At 48.9% G+C, this 12,973-nt stretch overlaps 2 long non-coding RNA genes across 2 annotated transcripts in view; both read left to right on the top strand.

The window, feature by feature from the left end:
- The window catches only part of LOC308037395, a 293,259-nt gene that overhangs the window by 224,980 nt on the left and 55,306 nt on the right, over positions 1 to 12,973 (top strand). The gene's annotated exons all lie outside the window — the stretch shown is intronic.
- LOC308038260 lies at positions 2,657 to 4,177 on the top strand. Its single transcript, XR_013921908.1, has 4 exons — positions 2,657 to 2,902; positions 3,013 to 3,126; positions 3,258 to 3,360; positions 3,562 to 4,177. It is a non-coding gene; the product is annotated as an uncharacterized lncRNA (long non-coding RNA).

Here is a 12,973-nt window from a genome sequence, read left to right on the forward strand (position 1 = left end):
AAAATCACATCACACAACCTAAACCAACCCACCTAAACTAACCAACCGAAACCAAGCTAAACCAGCAAACCTGAAGCAAACAAAGACTGACAACCTAAACCAAACTTCACAGACCTTAACCTAAAACAACCAGCCTTCAGTGACCTACGAACACACAACCTACCAACAACGTAATACGGTGTCAAACAACCAGTCTCAAAAAGCCTACCAAAACCAACTCCTAGAAACTGACCTAAACCAACCAGATGAAACCAACCTAGAAAAACCCAACAAAACCAAAACAACAATAGAAACAACATCAACAACAAAAACAGAGCACCAAAGAAGGTAGAAAGAAACAGGCAAAACCCAAACAAGTTACAGACCAAGAAGGTAGATGTAGGAAACAGCATGCAGAGATGTTGCATGGGGACCCAGTGCTGTGGAGCAGCCACTGGTGTCCTGTCAGGAACAGGAAGGATTCGCAGCTGCCACTCGGCAGCTCTCCCTGCGGGCAACACCAGCGCCTGGCAGGGACCAGAGCGCTTCTCGTGCACCCTGCCCAAGAAGCACAGCAGCAAAACAAGGTGCGCAAGGCAAAACATCTGCTTGTCATCACTACACGTGATGCTTTGGAAAAGCTCCCACAGTACCACATACCTGTTCTTTCGTGCATGGTCGGTCCCGCGCCTCATTCTCAAGGTTCTCCCTCTTCAGGAACCAGGCAAAGCTTGGCCTCTATTGCTGCTGCTGCTCTCTGCAGCTCTGGGACTGGTGTTTCGAGCTGGGCTGTTTGTTCAAGCTAAACGGAAGAATGCATCAGCCTGCTCCTGGCTACACGTGGGCTTGTGTTAAGGATTGTGAGCATTGGCTCTGAAAAAGAGTGAGAAACAGAAATGACATGGAATAACAGAACATGACAAAACATAAAATGGAGTAAATTAAAATAATCAAATAAAATAAAATAGAAACACTTGTATCCACTGCGTTTTGTGTGCTGGAAAGTGTGTTTTAGGGAAGAGTGAGGGGAGAATGAAGGAAGGGAGAGGGAGGGGGGAAGGGAAGGGAAGGGAAGGGAAGGGAAGGGAAGGGAAGGGAAGGGAAGGGAAGGGAAGGGAAGGGAAGGGAAGGGAAGGGAAGGGAAGGGAAGGGAAGGGAAGGGAAGGGAAGGGAAGGCAGGAGAGGAGAGGAGAGGAGAGGAGAGGAGAGGAGAGGAGAGGAGAGGAGAGGAGAGGAGAGGAGAGGAGAGGAATTCTGCTTTGTTATGCCTGGAGGTCTGCATGACAAGCCCTGAGAGAGCCCTGAGGGCTCCATACCTGAAATTGTGTGGGTTTGACTGAAAGTGAACTCATTTTCTTCATGGAGTTAGAAACCTTTCTTTTTCACAGCTCGCACAGTCATTATTTGGAATTAGTTTGAGAACACGAGATAACACCCCAGCACAGAGCTAATGTTTTTGGTTGCTCTGGTCTGAGAGCCAAGGACATTCTCACTGCTCTGCCCACAGATGTGACGTATCGAGGAAGGGGGGCAGAGATGGGGCAGAGCTGGACTGACATCCAGGCTGACCGATACAAGTATTTCATCCCATTAGCGTCATGGGAATTATTTAGGGAGGGAGGGGATCTCTCTCACTCTCTCAGGCGTGCAGTGCAATCTTGATAAACTGGCCACATGGGTCAAGAAAGCTGCCTGGCAACCAAACAGATCCATTGCACTCTTCTGCTCAGCACAGCAAGATTTGCCCTCTAAGTCTCGGCAACTTCTTGAATATCACCCATAATCAATCAATACAGGTTTCAAATAGCAACATGGCATGACAAAATAATACATTCTTCTCTTTAAGTCCACTCCTTTTTTTAATCTTTGCCTAGACCTTCAGGAAACGTCAAACCAAACTCACTACTGAGCAGTTCAACACACAACCCACGCAAAATAAAGGCTCCCAATTAGGAACCCGATTACAAGCATCAATCGTGCAACTGCTACTCTCTGGCACGGCTGCCCTGAGCCCATCACCCCTAGAGATGAAGTCCAAGGGAGACACCACTCAGCTGGCAAATATTCCAAAACCACAAACACGTCTTGCTCACAGATCTTACAGCAAGTTCTCCCTCAGCAAACAAAAGACTGAACAGCAACAAGAAGCAGAAATAATACTCACAAGTCTGTAACTCACAAGAGGGTTGTTGCAAGAAGGATTTCTGGAAACGCTTGAACATCCACAGAAGTGGCTTGGAGCCAAAAAAGCGCTGTCTCTTGAAACACGTTTGGCATTCTTAACACTACAGCACTAAAGAAATATCAGAATCCCTTAGCAGAGCAGAATTCTGCAACACAACGACCGGGTTTGTCGTGCTGGTCAAACACAGTGTCCAAACGGGGCCTCGTGGCCCTGGGGGCCGCCATGCCGGCCACCGCAGCGTCCGTTGGGGACGCCGCGAGCCTCTGTGATGGCAGTTGGAGCACAGCTGTGCCAGCTGCGCCATCGCTCGCAGAGAAGAGGCCGCGGACGACAGCGCCGGATCGACGCGAAGCAGCGAGAGGAGGCTCAGGGACCCCCCGGGATGGCTCCGCCGCCCAAACGGCGGCTGCGGGCCGGGAGCAGCAGCACCGCCCACAGGCAAGAGGAGCCAATGGAGATTGACCCACCCCGGGAAGAGGCGGAGCCCATGGAGGTGGATCCGCCTCGGCAGGAGGAGGAGGCGATGGAGGTGGATCCGCCTCAGGCGGGGCTGCAGGGGCCCAGCACCAGCATGGCCGGACCGGCTCCGGCGCCGTGGTGCCCGAAGCGCCGCAGGACGGCCGGGGGCTCTCCCAGAGCCCCCAAACAGGCGCCTGGCCACAAGCGGCGCCGCCCCCGCAGCCGCCACTAGCCACCTCCGGGGGATGGGCCGGACCAGCAGCCGCTCTGCAGCCACAGGTGAGCCCGGCTTCCCAGCCCGCACCCCCGGCCCTCATGCCGGGGCATCTCCTCTGCGCTGGGGCCTGGGCAAGAGGCGAGGAGAGTCGCTGCCATCTTCTGCTCGGCAGCCCCAGAGCACCGGGAGGAGTCCTTAGGAGCCACCACACACCGGGGGACAGCGCCAGAGACACCAGGACACCCGAGGACAGCGCTGGAGCTGGAGCTTGCCTTCAAGGGAAAAGGTTTTCACATTGCACAAACCATTCAGACTTCTTCTTTCTCTCTCCTTCTCCCTGTATGCAGACTATAGAGTTAATAGAAATATGGAGATCTAGAAAGTAAAAGCTAGATGTATGTATGTGTGTGTGCACAGAAGCCCAGTGGAGACCGCCAGAGACCGTCGGGGACCGAAGGACACCGTGGGACCTGCACCTTACCTCAAAAAAAAGAAAAGTTTGGAGACAACAGCTTACGAGGTATGCTTTTTCTTCAGAGCCTGGTCTTTGGGAACCCTTCTCTTACTCCTCTGATTGGGTGAGATGCAAGGGTTTCCTTGACTTATGTGTTCTCTGCTCCTCGTCTCCCTCCCCTCTTGCTGTTTTCCTCCATCATCTCTCTTGTGTCGTCTTGTTGCATTCAGTAATTCTCATCTCTGGCATGTTGTTTCTTTTTCCCAGGTTTGGTCAGGAATTCCTGACAGGACTGCTGGAAGGATGTTTGGAAGGTCAGAGGCATTTGGGCGCTCTCAGCAGTCCGGGAGATGGCTCGAGCTCAAGGTAGGATAGGGTAGGATAGGCTAGGGCTTGGGCAGGTCCTGGGGAGCGTGAGCAGCCTGTGGGACAAGGAGCCAGGTCTGGCTCACATGCTCAGGGAACAGCCGATCGCCAGCACTGGGGTCAGGAAGGAATTTTTTCCCCCGGGGCAGATTGGCACTGGTCCCCGGGGGTTTTTTGCCTTCCTCTGCAGCATTGAGCATGACCGCTTTGCAGAGCTCCTCTGGGCCCTTTTGGCTCGGTTCCTGCCTGTTGCTCAAGCACCAGGAAGATGGCCTCTCGTGCCCTGCAGCTGGGGGGAGGAAGGCTTTTTTTCCCCCCACGTGGGACAGCAAGCGTCTCCGGGGGTTTTTTGCCTTCCTCTGCAGCGTTGAGCACGGCCCCTTGCCACGGCTTCTTTGGGCCATTTGGGCTGGGCGCCTGCTGCTCCACGAGGTGGCTCTAAACTTAGCTAGAACAGCCTACCCAAACCAGCATAGAACAGCTCAGCTAAACCAGGCTTAAAGAAGTGCAACCAACTAACCAGCCTTCCAGAAGCTAAAATAAAATTAAAATAAAGGCTTGTATCCCTTGTGTTTTGTGTCCTTGAAAATGTTTTGGAGACGGGAGGGGGGGAGACGGGGAGAGGCGTAAGCGGGGGAGGGGGGAGACGGGGAGTGAAGGTGGAAGGGGGGGAAGAGAGGGGGGAGACAGGAGGGGGGAGAAGGGCATGGCTGCCCTGAACCCATCACCCCCTAGAGATGAAGTCCAAGGGAGAAACTACTCAGCTGGCACCAAAAACACAAACACGTTTTGCTCACAGACCTAACAGCAAGTTTTCACAGTATCACAGTATGTTTGGGATTGGAAGGGACCTCAAAAGATCATCTAGTCCAATCCCCCTGCTGGAGCAGGAACACCTAGGTGAGATTGCACAGGAACATGTCCAGGTGGGTCTTGAATGTCTCCAGAGAAGGAGACTCCACAACCCCCCTGGGCAGCCTGTTCCAGTGCTCTGGCACCCTCACTGAGAAGAAGTTTTTTCTCAAATTTAAGTGGAACCTCTTGTGTTCCAGCTTGATCCCATTGCCCCTTGTCCTATCATTGTTTGACAAGGAGAAGAGCCTGGCTCCATCATCATGGCACTAACCCTTTATATATTTATAAACATTAATGAGGTCACCCCTCAGTCTCCTCTTCTCCAAACTAAAGAGACCCAGCTCCCTCAGCCTTTCCTCATAAGGGAGGTGCTCCTCTCCCTTATGTATCATCTTGGCTGCCCTACGCTGGACCCTCTCCAGCAGTTCCCTGTCCTTCTTGAACTGAGGGGCCCAGAACTGGACACAATATTCCAGATGGGGTCTTACCAGGGCAGAGTAGAGGGGAAGGAGGACCTCTCTTGATCTACTAACCACCCCCCTTCTAATACATCCCAGGATGCCATTGGCCTTCCTGGCCACAAAGGCACAGTGCTGGCTCATGGTCATCCTGTTGTCCACCAGGACCCCCAGGTCCCTTTCCCCTACACTGCTCTCTAATATGTAATTTCCCAACCAATACTGGAACCTGGGGTTGTTCCTGCCCAGATGCAGGACTCTACACTTTCCCTTGTTAAATTTCATTAGGTTATTCGCCGCCCAACTCTCCAGCCTGTCTAGGTCTGGCTGGATGGCAGCACAGCCTTCTGGCGTGTCAGCCACTCCTCCCAGCTTAGTGTCATCAGCAAGCTTGCTGATAGTGCACTCTATTCCCTCGTCTAAATCGTTAATGAATATATTGAATAATATTGGCCCCAGTACTGACCCCTGAGGCACTCCACTAGATACTGGCCTCCAACTAGACTCCGCACCAATGACTACCACTCTCTGGCTTCTCTCCTTAAGCCAGTTTGTAACCCACCTCACTACTCTATTGTCTAGACCACACCTCCGCAACTTAGCTGTGAGGATGCTGTGGGAGACTGTGTCAAAGGCTTTACTGAAGTCAAGGTAGACCACATCCACGGCTCTGCCACCATCCATCCACCTTGTTACATTCTCATAAAAGGCTATGAGGTTGGTCAAGCATGACTTACCCTTGGTAAAGCCATGCTGACTGCCCCTAATAACCCTCTTATCCTTGATGTGCCTTGAGATGGCACAAAGGATAAGCTATTCCATTACTTTCCCAGGGACAGAGGTGAGGCTGACCAGTCTATAATTACCCGGGTCCTCCTTCTTGCCCTTTTTGAAGACTGGAGTGACATTTGCTTTCCTCCAATCCTCGGGCACCTCTCCCGTTTCCCAAGACTTGGCAAAGATGATGGAGAGCGGTCCAGCAATGACCTCAGCCAGCTCCCTCAGCACCCGCGGATGCATCCCATCTGGACCCATGGGTTTATGGATGTCCAGACTATTTAATTGCTCCCTAACCCAGTCCTCATCGACTAAAGCAAACTCCTCCATTGACGTGGCTTCATCCAGGGTCTCAGGGGTACAGGGCTTCCCAGGACAGCCTCCAGCAGAGTAGACAGAGACAAAGAAGGCGTTCAGAAATTCTGCCTTCTCTGTATCTTCTGCCACCAGGGCACCCACCCCATTCCTCAGTGGGCCTACATTGCCTCTGGTATTAGTTTTATCTGCTATGTATTTGAAAAAGTTCTTTTTGCTGTCCTTGACGCCTCTCGCCAGCTGTAATTCTAAGGAGGCCTTGGCTATCCTAGCTGCCTTCCTACATCCTCTAACAGCAGCCTTATATTCCTCCCAAGGGGCCAGCCCCTGCTTCCATGACCTGTGAACTCTCCTCTTCTGCTTCAGCATACCCAACAGATCCCTATTCAAACACGCAGGCCTCCTGGCTCCCTTCCTTGACTTCCTACATGTGGGGATGCTCTGATCATGAGTGTGGATGAAGCAATCACTGAATGCAATCCAGCTCTCTTGGGCCCCTTTTCCTCAAGCAGTCTTGCCCATGGGATTTCCCCCAGCAATTGCTTGAAAAGGCCAAAGTTAGCCCTGCTAAAGTCCAGGCTTGCAATTCTACTTTCTATTCTGTTCCTGCCACACAAGTTACTGAACTCCACCATCTCGTGGTCACTGCAAGCCAGGCAGCCCTCAACCTTTACTGCTTCGACCAGCCCCTTCTTGTTAGTGAGGATGAGATCCAGCACTGCACCTCTCCTAGTCGGCTCCTCCACCATCTGCATGATGAAGATATCATCAATGCACTGGAGGAACCTCCTGGACTGTGGCTGGCTGGCTGAATGGTCCTTCCACATCAAGATTTGCCCTCTAAGTCTCAGCAAATTTTACAAATCCTTCAGACTTTTTCTGTCTCTCTCCCTCTGTAAATAATAGAAATGCAGTACGGGAGGAAGGGAGAAAAAGTCTTCTTCTGAACGTACAATCACTATGATGTGATCTGCTACAATAACAGCTTTTAACATTAAAGGAAACATGCTCCTAGTGATGCACCTAATAAAAAAACAGGAAAGATTTGGATCAGTTCTAGTGTAACATTGTATCTGCTGAGACTGTGGCTTCCCTAGATGTCAGCTGGGGAACATAGAGGCTGCAGGAAAGTTTGTTGACAGAAAGCGGGAAACTTGGATTTTTTTTCCCAGTTAACTTTTTCTTTCCCCTTTCCTCTTCTTCCCACCCCTGTTTAGGCTCACGACCTTCCAAAAGCTATTGCAGCAGATCACACACAAGTCCCTGCCGTTGGCTCGAACTGTGTAACACCATCACACAGATACGTTATTGGAATATTGTCTTGTGTGCTGCCGAGCCAGGAAGTGACACGAACGCCATGTAAACACGGGCAGTGATGGCTCCTGGTCAGCAGTCACAGGTTGGCCTCAGTAATTGCTGTGAGATTAATCCCACACAGGAGCAACAGTATATGCTTCTGCCTTGTCAGCCTTATGAACAGGTCAAGTGGGGGGGAAAAATGCTCTTTTGTTAACTTCAAGTCATCATCTATGCTATCTGCAGCAATAATAGATTCTAACATCAAAAAAACCCTCCTCATTATGCATCTGTTAGTAAAACTGAGAAGAATTGTATCAGATCTAGTGTACAATTGTATCTGCCGAGACCGTGGCTTCAGTACAAGTAAACTGGGAATCTAGAAGTTGCAGGAAAATTTGTTGACCAAAACGGGTAACTTAGATTTTTTATTTCCCCCATTAACCGTTTTCCCCCCCTTCCTATTTTCCCATCCCTCTTTAGGCTCATAACCTTGCAAAGGCTATTGCAGCAGATCTCACATTTCTTCTGAAGCATCCAGATGCTGAAATGAGGCAGAGAAATGTGGCCTACTGTCAGAGCAGACCTGAGGCTGTGAGCAAATTAGAGACCTGGAGACAGAAGTTTAGGCGGTATGCTTTTATTCAAAGCCTGGTCTTTGGGAACCCTTCTATCATACCTCTGATGGGGTGAGATTCAAGGGTCTTGTTTGCTTACATGTCCTCTGCTCCTCCTCTCCTTCCCCTCTTGCTGTTTCCTCCGTCACCTCTGTTGTGCCTTCCTGTTGCATTCAGTAATTCTCATCTCTTGCATTTTGTTTCTTCTTCCCAGATTTGGTCAGGAAATCGTAACAGGGCTGTAGGAAGAAGTACTGGAAGTAAGGCTGGACTGGCAACAAATCCACACTGTGTTTTGGCAAAAAAGGGACACGGTTAGGTTGATTACTCCCCTGTCCTGTAGACGACAGGGACTGATTTGGGGCCAGCACCCCAAAGGCTTCCTCCCAAGGGTGCTGGGCGGGGTTGGGGTGGGCGGGGCTGCACACGCGTGGCTCTGTCACCCCCGTGTCACAATGCCAGCACCCGGCAACGCAGCACTCACAATGCCCCGAGCAGGATCAAAAGGAGCAGCCGGGTCCCGTGTCCAGTGCCAGAGCTGGCCCGGGGGCAGCCCCAACACATCCCGGAGGGAGGAAGCACTTGAGGAGCTGCTGGAACCACAGGGCAGGGGCTGAGGGAGGAAGAGCTTGCATGAGGCTGCTGGAGGTTCTCCACTGCAAGGTGATCTGCTGCCACCTTCCAAGCTCAGCTCATGGATGGAAATCCTTTTGAGCTGGATAGCAGTGGAGAGACCAAAGGAATTTCTTCTGTGCTTGGAACACCCACTGGTGTCCCACCATGAGCAGGAAGGATTCTTGCCCCCAAGGTCCATCAGCTCAGAGGCATTTGGGCACTCTCGGAAGTCCGGGAGATGGCTCCAGCTCAAGGGAGGATAGCATAGGACAGGCTAGGGCTTGGGCAGGTCCTGGGGGGCGTGAGCAGCCTGTGGGACAAGGAGCCAGGTCTGGCTCACATGCTCAGGGAACAGCCGATCGCCAGCACTGGGGTCAGGAAGGAATTTTTTCCCCCGGGGCAGATTGGCACTGGTCCCCGGGGGTTTTTTGCCTTCCTCTGCAGCGTTGAGCACGGCCCCTTGCCACGGCTTCTTTGGGCCATTTGGGCTGGGCGCCTGCTGCTCCACGAGGTGGCCCTAAACTTAGCTAGAACAGTCTACCTAAACCAGCATAGAACAACTCACCTAAACCAACCTTAAACAACCTAAACCAGTCTGCCTTAAAAAACTTCAATCAGCCAACAACAACCTAAACAGAACCTTAATCTACAACAAATTACCTAAACCAACCTAAACCAAACAAAAGAAACCAACCTAAACACCCTAAAACAAACCTACACAAACCAAATGATCTAAAAAATCCTTCCTAAAACAATCTAAAACTACAGAAACCAGCATTTCTCAGCCAACCTTAAGCAACCTGTAACCAAACCCAAACCAACCAATCTTAAGCTAAAACAACCATTAAACAATCTCAAACAACTTCAAAACAATCTGACAAAGGATAAAACTACCTAAATCAACCCATCTAAACCAACCTCAAAAATATGAAACCAAATGACATAACCTGACCAAAATGACCTAAAGCAAACAACCCAAAGCTAAACAGAACCACTGAAACCAGCCTACAATGACCACGCTAAAAACCAATCTAAATCACGTAAATGTCAACAACTAAGCTAAAACTACCGTATCCTCTTGACCTAGCAATGGTTCACCTCTAGCGGGGAAGGTCGTCCTCTCTGAGCAAGGGAGGGAAACACGTGGAGCAGGGAAGGAGGAAGGGGACATCTGCTGAGACAGCAGAAACAGCCCAATCCAGCCTGGTGATTAGTGGGGGGACACATGTCCCAGCCAGATTGCAGTCACATCCAAATCATCCAGACACAACCTAAAACCAATAAAACACAATGTCAATCTAACCATAGCACCTAAAGCACCCTCAACAACCAATCTAAACCATCCCAGCCTGAAGGAACCCATCTTCAAAACGTGCAACATAAATAACACTGCCTAAAACAACCTACCAAAAAGTAACTAAACCAACCTAAACCAAACAGCCTGAGCCAATCTCAACAGAAACCCTCCAAGCAGCCTAAACAATCTAAACCAAACCTGCCTAAACCAACCTACCTGAAAACACAGACATCCACCAACCCACCTAAACTGCTTACTGAAAAGAAACAACCTAAAATAACCAACCAACCAACCAACCAACTTAAAATCATCTAAACAAACCTAAACCAAACTACTGAAAACGGCCTCAACGAAAACAGCTTCAGATACGCCACTTAAAACAACCAAGGGAAGACACCTTCAACCAAAAATCACCTAAATTAACCTTAAATAACTGCAACCAACCAACCTTCAAGAACGTCAACCAATCTAGCTTCAAAATCTCCATTCCACCAGCCATCAACAACCTAAAAAGAACCTTCAACAATCTACAGCATACTACCTGAACCAACCTCAAGCAACCTCAAGCAACTAACCAAAACCAAAATACAAACAACCTTCAATGACCTCCAAGAACCCAGCTACAACAACATGAAGCCTCTGAGAAACAGACAACCTACAAACACACAACCAGCCTCAGACAGCACAAAACAACTGAAAACAACAAACCCCAAACAACCTCAACCTACTTAAGCCAAGTGACCAAAAAAACCTCAACCACCAAACAACCAAAACCAAACCTACCAAAAAACCCAAACTAAACCACCTAGTCAACCTGAGCCACCACAAAACACCTCAACAACCTCCAACAGCCTACCCAAATCAAATCACCTCCTCCAAACTACCTAAATACAACTAAACCAACCTCTAACAACATCCATGAACCTACCTAAACTGCCTACTGAAAAGAACAGAAGAAAATCAAACCAACCTCAAAGAACCAACCTAAACCACCCAACCCCCAATCATCTAAACAACCTCAATCAAACCACCTACACCAACCTCAAACAACCTCCACAAAAACAACTTCACATACCCCACCTAAAACAACCAACAGAAAACAACTTCAACCAAAAATCACCTACATCAAGCTACCTAAACCCACCAGCCTTCAACAACCAGCTTCTCACAACCACCCTCAAAGAACAACCTGCCCCAAACAAACCACCTCCAACCACCTCAACAACCTCAACCAAGCTACCAAACCCAAAAACCTCCCTCCACCAAAACAGCCCCTGCTTGGAAGGCCTCCAGCCTGGCTGCACCATGCGCAGCTGCCACTCGGCAGCTCTCCCTGTGGGCAACACCAGAGCCTGGCAGGGACCAGAGCGCTTCTCGTGCACCCTGCCCAAGAAGTACAGCAGCAAAACAGGTGTGCAAGGCAAAAAGTCTGCTTGTCATCGCTACGTGTCACGTAGCTCTGGAAAACATCCCACGGTATCACAGCCATCATCAACTTCTTCTCCTTCTTCTACTTTTGCCTCAGCCTACTCCTGGCTACACGTGGGCTTGTGTTAAGGATTGTTAGCATTGGCTCTGAAAAAGAGTGAGAAACGGAAGTAAATGAAAATAATAAAATAAAATAAAATAAAATAAAATAAAATAAAATAAAATAAAATAAAATGAAATAAAATGAAATAAAATAAAATAAAATAAAATAAAATAAAATAAAATAAATAATATAAAATAAAATAGAAACACTTTGTATCCATTGTATTTTGTGTCCTGGAAAGTGGTTTTGAGGGAAGAGTGAGAAGAGAGAAGAGAGATGAGAGAAGAGAGAAGAAAGGAGAGAGAAGAGGGGAAGGGAAAGGGGAAGGGGAAGGGGAAGGGGAAGGGGAAGTGGAAAGGGAGGGGAGGGGAGGGGAGGGGAGGGGAGGGGAGGGGAGGGGAGGGGAGGGGAGGGGAGGGGAGAGGAGAGAGGAGAATTCTGCTTTGTTATGCCTGGAGGTCTGCATGACAAGCCCTGAGAGAGCCCTGAGGGCTCCGTACCTGAAAAATATTGCACTGTTTAAATTTTTCTTATGAGAATCAACACAGGAAAATTCTAAATTGTTTAAACAAAGAAAGTATTTGCTACAGTTGCACTTGATCAACATCCTATTCTTTCCAACAAGTGAACAAGTGCAACCAAGTTTCTTTCAGGAGCCGTACGGAAGGAGAGAGTACAGATTCTGCTCTGTATGATAGCAAGCAGGTGAGGGAGCTGCTGCTGATTTGAAAACTATATGGGCTCTGCTGTGTCGATTTTGAACCGGGGGAAGAAAAACAGCCCCTATTGTTTCACTATTTAGGTCCACTTTATCTCATTTGCAAGGTAGATCCATTGCTTGGAGAGACTGTTGAGAATTACCTGGAACTAACACTATTTTAGCACAGGATCTGTTTGTTCCTTGGCCAAAGAGTCGCTATGTCTTGGTTAATAACACTACACGATTTCATCAACATATTTCTGTCTCAAGGGGCCCAGTTCTATGTTATTTTCCAGTAACACATTCCTTCCTAATTCCCATCTCGGACTTAGAGATGAGCGGCATCTCATTTCTGCAGTGTCTACTTATCACCCAAGGAAGTCAACAAATCTCTTTTCCATAGCTACAAGGAGTTTTCAAAGATGTGACGGTTCCCTCCAGACATCGACTGATCTTAAAGAAGGAGCAAAATCCAAAAGGATCAATAAATGTGGAAAAGATCTTTGGTATTAGGGAACTGAGATGAACTGGTGCAACTTTCTTCCCTAGTGGTTTGAAAAGAATGCTGTTTGACTGCTGCTCATACTGATAATCCACAAAATATTTGCTACACTTTTTAGCCAAAGGACTAAGGCAGTGCCATCAGCAACTTCAGAACACACCCTGAAAAAAAGCAGATACTACAGCTCAAAGTCTGAGGAACCAGCATCAATGACTAATGACAGCTGTAACGTGGAGGGCACAGTAAGCCACAGTTGTAGAAGTTTGTTGATCATTTATCACGGCTCTGTTTTGAATACTGACATTTTCCATTACTTTTATTACAACTGTTATTATGAGATCATGACATCA

Source organism: Nesoenas mayeri (genome assembly GCF_963082525.1).
Source record: "Nesoenas mayeri genome assembly, chromosome: 2".
NCBI classification, from domain to species: Eukaryota; Metazoa; Chordata; class Aves; order Columbiformes; family Columbidae; genus Nesoenas; species Nesoenas mayeri.